This window comes from Rhinolophus sinicus, chromosome 14 (genome assembly GCF_057876585.1).
Source record: "Rhinolophus sinicus isolate RSI-liver-muscle chromosome 14, RSI-T2T, whole genome shotgun sequence".
Taxonomy (NCBI): domain Eukaryota; kingdom Metazoa; phylum Chordata; class Mammalia; order Chiroptera; family Rhinolophidae; genus Rhinolophus; species Rhinolophus sinicus.
The window spans coordinates 79,330,044-79,341,199 of NC_142514.1; positions in this window are offsets into that span (position 1 = coordinate 79,330,044).

An 11,156-nucleotide genomic window follows, 5' to 3' on the forward strand; every position below is an offset into this window, starting at 1 on the left:
TCGTAAGCATCCTGCAGGGAGCTCTTATTTTTTCCATTCTAAAGCACCCTGGAACACGCCCCCACCCCCGGTGCCTGGGCCGCGCACTCCAGTTGCTGGCTTTTGTGCCTCAGACTCTGTGGGAACTGTGAAGGCGACTGTGAGGAAGGCGACCTAGGAGTCCAGTGGGCGGAAGCAGCTCTTGGGGGCAGGTGGACAGTGGAAGCGGCCCGGACAGCACCACACAACAGTGGCACAAGGTTGCCTCGGGAGAGGACAGTCACACAAACAGAAATCCAGACACTTAGTATTATAAATAGCTCAACAGCAGAGAAATGGGTCATGAAAATCATTTTTATGGAAGATGCATTTTATGAGCTGTTAGGAAAGTGCATGGATATGCATATTTCTCTCAGAGAATTAAATTAAAACGGTGTAATCCATAAAAAAAGGCAGACCATGCAGACTGCTCAAATGAGCATCAAGTTATTCTTTCCTGGAGTTTTTTTTCTTTTTATTCTATTTTCAATTCACTTTTAGTTTCGAGAATTAAAAAACAAATCTGAAAGGGATTTTATTTTATTTTTATTTTATTATTATTATTTTTGAACAGGCTCGATTCACTTTATTTTTCTTGTATAAAATTAGGTGGTGACCACAGCTGGAGCGTGGGTCCTCTGTACAGAAAGAAACTCTGATGTGGGTCCTTACAAGATGGTCAGTGAATTTCTGATCGGGAGACTTAGTGAACAGAGTCTCTCCACTAACCCCCTTCTTTGACTGGCTACAAACAGGCTCAGAGAGACTGAGTGACTTAAATGAATAAGGGGAAGGGGCGGGGCGAGGAGCGTACTAGTTAACGAGGGACCTGGGATGAGAAACCAGATGGCCTGACTCAGTCCCTCCACTTCTCCATACACCAGGAAAATATTAGTAAGGATTCTTGGAAATGTAAAACTGTTGGATCTTTTTAAGGAAATGAATGGTCAGCTCTGCTTATAAGAAGCTGATTATTTACTTTATAGCATTTAAACTCATTTCATCCTCCCTCCTTACTGCTTGGATGATGTTGCCTGTCAATTTTCCTTATACTAAAATTGAAGAGGAAAGATGAGAGAAAACTGAACTCAAAGCATTATAATTGTTGAAACACGAGCATTCAAAATGTGTGAATAAAGAGTCGAAACAAGGCTAAATGGTGTTTGGGGAACATCTCTCAAAGTATTGAATCATGGTGTAATGAGTCACATGAAATGTTCCAACTGGAAATTGGAAAATTCTCAGTAAGAATAATCCAACACAGAGGACACCTATAAAATGCTCTTGGGAACGTTTAATGAAAGTTTGTAGGATAAATTGTAAGAGTAAAACACAGCAGACATCTATCTTCCTCCTCTTTTAAGGCAATCTGCAAACAGAAGTTTGCTGGGACATCCATGTGAATGGATGGGGTGGTATCCAAATGTGTCACGCAGGCATCTTTTGAAGCATCCTATGACTATAGTCCAAAGTCGTGAAAAATGTCCTTTTCTAGGGATGGACTAGGGCCTGCTCATAAGTGTCTCATGAAAGCTGATTGTCGGAATATTTGGACCTGGTCATTAAACAGCCATTATTAAAATTTAGATTATATAAACTTACTATTAAACTGATCCTATTAAAAACAAAGGTAACAAATACAACTCATCAGCTTCTAATTATTTTATTACAATTTGCTATTATTAAGTTTTTTAGTTTATTTATGTTTGTTGTATCTGTATGGTGGAACTGTCATATACTGGAGAACTACTGTGCATCTTTTCCCAAGTCCGTGTTCTGTGACAATCACATTTTCAGTTTGAAATCAGCCAAGGTGGGAATATATGCACCATGAAAATCAATAAATGCTATAACTCAGGACTTTCTCCACCCCCACCCCCACCAGATGGTTATTAAACATCTACTAGCAACCACTGCCCTTTCCCGTATATTCCAGAGTGCCAAAGAATAGCTCTTCTCTGTTCACCCTTCTCCTCTGTAGACCTCTGTCTGCACTGAAGTGGCCTCAGTCACCCCTAGTCCTCACCACAGAGTGAATGTGTATCGTTTCCACACATCCCTCCACACCGGAGCTGGAGCGGTATACTAAGGCTGTGTTTTGGGACCTTAACTAGCATGCCCTGGTCTTGGGTAACCTGTTTTCACCTTGCAGACTGCTAGAGGGGAAAACCCTTGGATTCTCACCAAAGCAGGGCCATCATTGGCTCATTTTAAAATTTGACTGCTATCCTTGATTATTCTTTTCAGTTTGGAATAATCTCGAGAAGCTTAATTGTCTGCTTCCCTCTTGTATGTTTATTTAAACTTGAGGTTTGTCTTGAGTTTTTTTCTGTGGTGTGATAAGGGTATTGTAAAGAAATTGCCTCCCAAACTTTAGTTGCCCGCCCTGGGGATCTGGTTAAAATGCAGATCCTGAGTCAGTAGGTTTGGGGCGGGCCCCAAACACCACATTTCTAAAACGCTCTCATTACTGTTGGTAGACTATCATACTCAAGAGTAGGAAGGGTAGAGAACATGTGTGAATATTAAATCATTACTTCAAAACACCATTTACTTCAAAAATTATTACTTCACGAAAGGAAAAAGGAAATAGGGAAGGAGGGAGAAAGAAGTGAGGAGGAAAATGATGGGGAAGAATTAAAATAAAGTCTGTTAGACAATCAAATACAGAGGAAAAGAAACACTATCTTCATTTTATCAAGGTATTCCCAGTCTAGGAAGCACCTGGATGCATAAAATTACAACTCTGAGCCTGGGTGTCACACCAATTTCCGGTCCCTCTACCCTCGTGGGCAGTAGAGTTAGTGGGTCAGGGTGAAGAAGAAAAGAAAACGCTTTTTGCCATTACCCAAGCTCTGGAGTCACTTTTCCCTTCTTCTCTCTGTTCTGAGAGAGTTACCTTTCCCAGGATAGCAAGTAAACCACACAGCAGAAAGGTCTTCTAGCAGCACTGGCGGCATTAGTAAATCAGGGCAGAGTCAGTACCATGCATCTGAAGGGTTTCAAACTTCACATTGAAACCTTTCCAATTTCATTTCAGACCCTGAGCTTTTCTAGGAAAAGGGAAGTCACACAAAGAAATCAGTTCTGAACCCAACACCAAATCCACTGAGTTTACTATTAATAGCAATCTTCCTATGAATAGAAATATTATATATGTGGACCTTTATTCCCAAACATGTCCCAACTGACTAATTATTATAGTAATAGTTGACATTTTTGATGCTTGCTTATGTTTAGGTAAATGAAGGAAGCTGATGGCTATGTTGTTATTTTTATTTTATCAGTCAATTATTGGCTTAAAGCAGGGATTGGAAAACTATGGCCCACAGGCCAAATCCAGCCCACTGCCTGCTTTTATCTGACACATGAGTTAAAAATGGATTTTATATTTTTAAATAACTGAAAAAGAAATGAAAAAAAAAGAGAATATTATGTAGTGATTCATGAAAATGATATGAAATTCAAATTTCAGTGTCCATAAATAAAATTTTATTGGAACAAAGACATTCATTTGTTTACACATTATCTATGGCTGCTTTTGTGCTGCAAGAGACCATATGGCCCGCAGAGCCAAAAATATTTATCATCTAGCCTTTTACGAAAAATGTTTGCTGATCTCTGATTTAAAATGATAAAGTAATTCCCACAAGGGTATTAAATAACTATGTGGAATCCTAATGGGCTGAAAGAGTCTGTACTGCTTCCAGAGGGCAAAAAAATCTCCTAGGGAATAGCTGCCACACAGGGGGAATTTATCTCATTAACTAACTGAACTCCCTGCCTAGTAAAACATTTTAAGTGGCTTCATTCAGCTGCTAAAACCCTCCCATGCTTTGCTGGAGCACCCTGTTGAACAGGAGGGCTGTGGAGTGGGGAACAAAACCTCACTGTGCTGCTCTGCTGTTTTGCATCCTCAGACTAGTGCAGGGAGCATTGGAGCTTCTGGAGAAAGAAAAGAGAGGGCCAGATTGTAAGAAACAGGTGGCATTTCAAGTGTCATCTTGAATTTAAAGACCTAATTTTAAAAACCCGTATTGTTCTGGTTCTTCACATCCCTTTGTCGGACACTTCAGCTCAAACATTGTATTTCTGGAAAATAGTCCTCTCCTTCATATACAGATTGAGTGGCTCAGATGTGAGTGGCCTCTGAAGTTTTTTATTGCTGGAATCCACTGGGGCAGGTTGCCTCAGTAACAGTGCCAAGCACATTTAGAAAGCTCACGAAATCTGTCTATAAACAGTTGTGGGATAAAGAAAACTACTGTTAGTGAAGGAAAATTGTCCCAGAATATTGTCATTAAAAAAAAAAAAAAAAAACCCACACAGCACATTTGCATAATCAAGATTTTTGCAATCCATGTGTGAACACTTACAATAAAACCAGCATGAATTAATGGATTTGCCTCAAAATGTAGAATGCAAGCATATTTTAGGCATCCCTTTAAGGGACTTGATATGACAGATTCTTGCAGAGAACAACCAGAAATAAATAAATAAGCCCACAAACAGGGGAACAATTGTTTGCCAAACTTGGCATTAAGCCAACAATCTTGATGTTTGCTCATTCAACACAAACTGGGTAAATAGAGAATGAAAACGCCAATCTCAGGGTAATAGCTCAGAGAATGGCAGCTTAACAGTAAAGTTAGCTGTAAGAATCTCATAGAATTATAAGACTTCCATTTACATCAACACTTAAGAACCAGTTCTGAACCACGTTTAAGTATTACACGGGTCTAATACTGTGCTGAGAGCTTAATGGGAATGTGTAAAAGGAGAAACAATGGTTGCTGAATGGCAGTTGGAAAGGCAAGCTCGCTTTTTAGAAAGCTGTAACAACTCGTAAGGTTACACATGGCAATTTTCACACACTGATATTCTCACAATTAAAGAAAAGTAATATTTAAATGATTTTCACTGCTTCCAATTTTGGCAGTACGTGGGCACAAAGCTCTGAGATTTTTCGAATTAGTGGTGTGATTTTTCCATGCTGGCCTCAAACATATTGTTTGACGCTCCAGGGGAGTTTGGCTGCTTGCAGAACTGAAAGACTAGGGGAAGAACAAAGCTCTCTAAGAGACTTGAATTTTTTTCTCTACTGGAATGTTGTGGAAAGAAGGCTGGGCCAGCTGGCTGGGTTGTGACCCCAGACCTGCTCTGGGCTAGTGGACCAGCCTCCAGGAAGTTATTTAACCTCTGGGGCCCGGCCTCTTAGTTTTCTAACAAAGGGGCTGGACCAGGAGATACTGAATATTTAATAGCCCCTGGAGCACCGGTTCTTAAAGTGAAGTACTGTAGCATCTGTTTCAGAATAACATCTGCTGCTTGTCATAAATGCAGGTTCCCAGCAACATGAACAAACTTGTTGGATCAGAATCTTTGAGACTGGTGCTTCAGAACCTTTATTTTCAAGAATTGTCTCAACTTATATGCATAGAAATGCTTGCCACAGTGCGGAGAGCAGAGAAAACCTGGGCTTCAGAAGGAGACGGACGTCGTTTTACCTTTAACCTTGGGAAATTATTTCACCTTCCTAAGTCTCAGTTTACTCATCTTTAAAATAGGAGATAGCAATAGTACCTACCTATTTTATACTGCCTAGGGTTATTGGGAGGATTAAATCTGAAAACAAAACAAACAAAAAGCATAGAAAGTAATTCACTCACTCACAATAATTATGCAATACAAGTCAGCTAAGATGATTTTGACTATATTTTGACGTTTAGAATCAACTTGTGTTTGTATTGTAAAGTAGACAAAATTCTAGAATCTGACTTAAAGTCCACAACTTTATAAAATTAACATCATTGTGAGTGAAGAAAATAACTTTTGTTGAGTAATCTGGCTTTTGAACAAGATTTAATATTTCTGTAAATTTTTTAAATCATGAGCTTGATTACATCTCATTTTTATACCAACGTAGTTCAACTTCCCTATCTAGCCTGGTGTATCAGGCCCCAAAGCTCCAGGAAAATGAAAAAGAGTGCAGTATCACGTGTCATTTACTACCAACTGGACTCAAGCATTGCTCTTTTCACAGTGGATGTTCCTTCTTCTGGAGAAGCCCCTTCTGCGCCCAGATGAGGTTCACATAGCCTCAGATTCCCTGCTTTGCCCTCCTTCCCTCTGTCTTCTCTTTCACCAGGCTCTACAATTATAGCAGCTACAGCAGGCTGCCTGTTCTCTTTCAGAACAAGCTGCAGTGAGGGCCTTGGAGGGAAATTATAGCTCTTCTCTCTTAGAAAGTCTGTTGAATCTTGCCAGGAGAATCATTACTGATACCGATTTCTCTCTGTTGTGAAGATTGTGAAACTGAGGTACAAGTACTGTTGTTGGGGGTTGGGAATGGGGGAGGGAAGGAGGGAAGGAGGGAGATTGGCAGAGGGGAAGGGAGAGAGGGAGAAAGAGAGAGAGGGAGGTAAGAAGGAAGGGAGAGGGGGCAGAGAGAGATTGTTTATAAAAGGGAAGTTGGCACAACTTTCCCAAACAGATAAGGGTGTGTGAATATGCTCCGGAGCGGCCTCCATGGGAAAGAGGAACTCAGTTCTTTACTTTCCCTGTTTCATCCACACACCGGGGAGCACCAGCATCATTATGTGCAGAAATGGCCCAATTCCATTTAATTCTCCAAACATGTATTGGACACCTACTAAGCGTCAGGTGCTCTGCTGGGCCCGTGATAATGTCTGCTTCTGACTCACCTCTCAGCTGTGTGTCAGCTGGTGTAATTCTCACAGTGACAACCCTTAGAGTAAAGTAGTCAGACACTATGGACCCAGAATGAGCTCAAAGGGGAATGTATGAATGCCAAACTCCAGCTCAGTTTTGTAAATGGTTCAAATACCTGCTGATGGTTAGTTTTTGTGATCGGGTACCTTGCCACCATGTTTTCAGGTGCTACTATTAAGTAATTGTGTGAGCCAAAACAAAACAAAACAGAACAAAAAAGGCTGTGCTAGTCCACTCCACAAAGAGTGTACATCAATACATCAGCCTGTGTGGGATGTTTTGCAGGATCTGAGGCCCTGTGCTTCCAGTGGCTCTTCTTACTAATGTTTTCTTGGGGGAGTGTCTCAGACCAACCACTCATTTTTCTCATGAATCCTTCTTCATCATCTTCCTAGACTGCTACCCAGGCAACCCAGCTGACCCCATGCCTACAGACACCTACAGAATCTCCAATTGCCTGACGTATTGAATTTCAATTTATAACCAAACATCATTTGTTACTTTCATCTAATCAAGCCAATTTTCTTGTGATCCACACACATTTACTTTGCCTGCCATTTGTTCTATGTGCTTGCTTTTTTATTAACTCAATGAATATTTATTGAGTGCCTACTATGCACCAGCCACTGTCCCAGATGCTGGGGGTACAGGAGAGACCAAAACAAAGTTCCTGCCTTCGTGGAGCTTATGGAAGGGCAAAAGAATAAACAAATACGTAGACATTTACCATGGGAGATGGTGAAAAGTGCTATGCAGAAAAATAAAGCTTGGAAAGGAATAGAAAGTGACCGGAAGGATGATGCAATTTTAGATTAGTGGGGGTCAGGAGAGTAGAGAGGAAATGACACTTATGGATATAAGTGGGTGGAGTTTTTCTAAACAGCAAAAATGCCCTGTGCAGAAACATGCGTAGGACATGCGAGGGAGAGTGTGGAGGCCACTGTGGCTGCACAGGAGTTAGGAGAATGCAGGGGTGAGGTTAGAGAGGTAGCTAATATTAGCATCCTTGCTCTTAGGACTGGAATTCATTGCTTACCACATCATTGCTCAAGACAAGTAGCAGCATTTAGTTCTTGTTCTTGAGGAGGTCATGCATTGTTATACTCATGATAGGAGTTGCCTGAGACTCAGAAAAGGGACAGTGTATCAAGCTATGGGCCCAGGATACGGTTGCAGGCAAAGATCCTAAGTCCACCTTGCTACATGATGGCTCCTGCTCGTTCCTATTCCCTTAGGGGAATTTTTTTTCTAGCTCTCAGCAGAGGATAATACTATATTTCATCTCAAAATTTCTCCATTTATTTTTCCAGACGTATTTTACTTTACAAACAGGTGGTGTTTGTAGCGATGGGGAGAGCGGATGTTGCTCAGACAGTGATGTGCTCCAACGAGCATTGTAGCTGGAACATTCTTCTCCCCTGACTGGTTTTACAGCTAACAGCACCATCAGTCCCTTTCAGTGCAGTACCTGAAGACTTAGAAGGATAATTGAAGAACTGTCCATAATGGGCCAGCCTAAAACTTTCCTGCTATGTTTATTCTTGTTCCTCTCTCGAGTTAATCCCAACTGACTATTAATTAGACTATTTACCAGCTCAGTGATAAAAGGGCAACAGTGATAGATACTTGCAATGATATTAGCAGTGATACTCACGTAATAAGGAAAATCTAACTTTCAAAGGAGACTGCACAATATAGTAAAATTGTACTTTCAATTGAAAGTACCGATATATCACTTTCAGAGCAGATATGTCACTTCAAATGCTAGAAGAAAATAGCCGGCTTGTTTTCCTCATACTTTTAACTTGGATTGAATTAAATTCAGCAACAATTAAAAAGTTCTTTTATTTCCTATTCCGTTAGGAAAAAAAGCAAAGAGTGCTTCAAAGTTGCCACAAGAGAAATAAAGAGGCATCACACCTGTCCTCTTTCTTCAATCTGTTACATAAAAAGAAACAGAAGGTAAAACAGAAAAACAATTGTATAATTGTCATATATCTAGACAGCTTTAAGAAATCCACTAGAATGATGCCTTCAATCTCCTTCCCTTTCCCCTGATGTAATGTGGTCCAGATAGACTTCTGATTCCAGTCAAGATGGAGTAATATGGACTAGATTTACATCCCACTGGAAATAATTAAAAGCAAACACAATATGTGAAACAATGGTTTTCAAGACATTGGACATCAGGAAATGAAGGGCAGTGATCCAACAGTGATGGAAAGCAAATAGAATGAGCCTATGATTACCTCCAGCTAACCGCGTTGAGAAAGTTTCCAGATGATGGTGTGGGGAGGGAGAACCCCAAAAGAGCCCAACGGACTCCTTTAATTGAGCAGAAGTTACTGAGAACAAGGTGACTAGAGGCTGCAGGGTAAAGTACCTGTAGTGGAGACAGAGAGCGAACTCTGGAGACCTCAGAGGGCTCCTTGAGTATGCAGCAGAGGACTGAGCAGCACGGGTATATGAGAAAGCTGCCCAAGGCTGGGGAAAGAACCACCCACAAGGACAAGAGGGAGTGGTGCTCAGAGTACTCATAGTTGCTTGTTCTCAACAGCTAGACTAAAGAAAACCTCAAGAAGTGTAGGTTGGAGTAGTCAGAAGATACTAAGAACTCGTCCTTAGTAGTGGAGAAAAACTAGTCCTTCACTAAGCAGCACTATGGTTCCAAACAATTCATAAAAGCAATACCTGAAACTGTGTCTAAGGAATGCAACTGTATTCAAAAACCAAGTTCAGGAATATTTAAAGGAACACAAAACTCTCCAGGGCCCCACAAGGTAAAATTGATAAAGTAGGACATTTAATAAAAAAAACTTACCCGTCATGCGAAACAACAGGAAAATATTATGCACAATTTGGAGAAAAATAAGTAAACCAAAATGGACCCCAAACTAACACAGATGTTTGAATTAGCAGACAAGGGCATTAAATTTATTATTACTGTATTTTATGTGTTCAAAGAGCTAGATGGAAGATTGAACATGTTAAGAAGAGACAGCAAATATATTTAAAAAGACCCAAACTGAACTTTTGCAGAAATAATGTTATAGATTTTAAAAAATAACAACAACACTGCACAGGGCTAATGATAGTCCATCCAAACTGTTATAACAAAGTACCATAGACTAGATGGTTTATACACAAGAAGTTCATTTCTCACAGTTCTAGAGTTCGGAGCTCAGATGCCAGTATGGTTTAGTTCTGGTGAAGTCCCCACAGCGGACTTCTTGCTGTGTTCTTATATGTGGAAAGAGGGTGAGAGACTACTACCTCAGGTCCCTTTCATAAAGGCACTAATTCCATTTGTGAAGGCTTAATCTTCATGACCCAATCACTTCCCAAGGCTCTACCTCCTAATATCATCACATTGGGTGTTAGGATTTTAACATATGAATTTGGGGGTTGGGGACAAAAACATTCAGCCCATTGCAATGACCAATTAGACATTGCAGAATAAAAGACTAGTGAACTGGAAGACCGAGCAATAGAAACAATCCTAAATGAAACATTCCAAGAAAAAAGACTAAAACCAAAAATGAATAGAGTGTAAGTCAACTGAGGGACAACTTCACATAGCCTAACATACCTGTAATTGGAGTTCCCAAAGGAAAGGAGAGAAAGGGGGCGGGGAGGAGAGAAGAAAAATATCTGAAAAAATAATGACTGAAAAAATTCTAAATTTGAAGAAGACTATAAACCCACAGATCTAAGATGCTCAAGGGACCGTGGCACAAGAAACATAAAGAAAACTACACCACATCATGTTACAAGCAATTGCTCAAAACCAGTGATAAGGAGAAACCTTAAGAGCAAACAGAGAAAGAATATTTGCTAAATGCAGCGGCACTTTAAACTACTGAGCATCTTCAAATACTGAACGAAAAATATGGCAAACTATATTTTTAGACTTCATAAAAATACCTTTCAAAAACAAAGGCAAAATTAAGACTTTTTCAGATATACAAAAGTTGAAAGAATTCCTCGTCAGCAGACACATACGCATATCTAGAAACCTTAAAGAAAGTCCTATGGGCAGAGGAAAATGATGCCAGACAGAAATATTCACCTACACAAAGAAATAAAGAGCACTGGAAATGGTAACTACAATGCATAAATAAATAAGAGTTTTCTTCATATTTAAATCTCTTTAAAAGATAATTGATTATTTAAACACAATAACAACGCAGTATGGATTTTTTGACATACTCGTATGTGAAAGTACAATGTACGACAACAATAATAGCACAAAGGTCGGAGAGGAGAAATGGAAATATACTGAAAGTATAATGAAGAAGCTAATAACATCATCTCTAGATAAGATCCCAAATATTTGGAAACAAAAAAATATTCTTCTAAATAACCCATGAATCAAAGAAGAAACCAAATAACTGAAAGAGTCATGA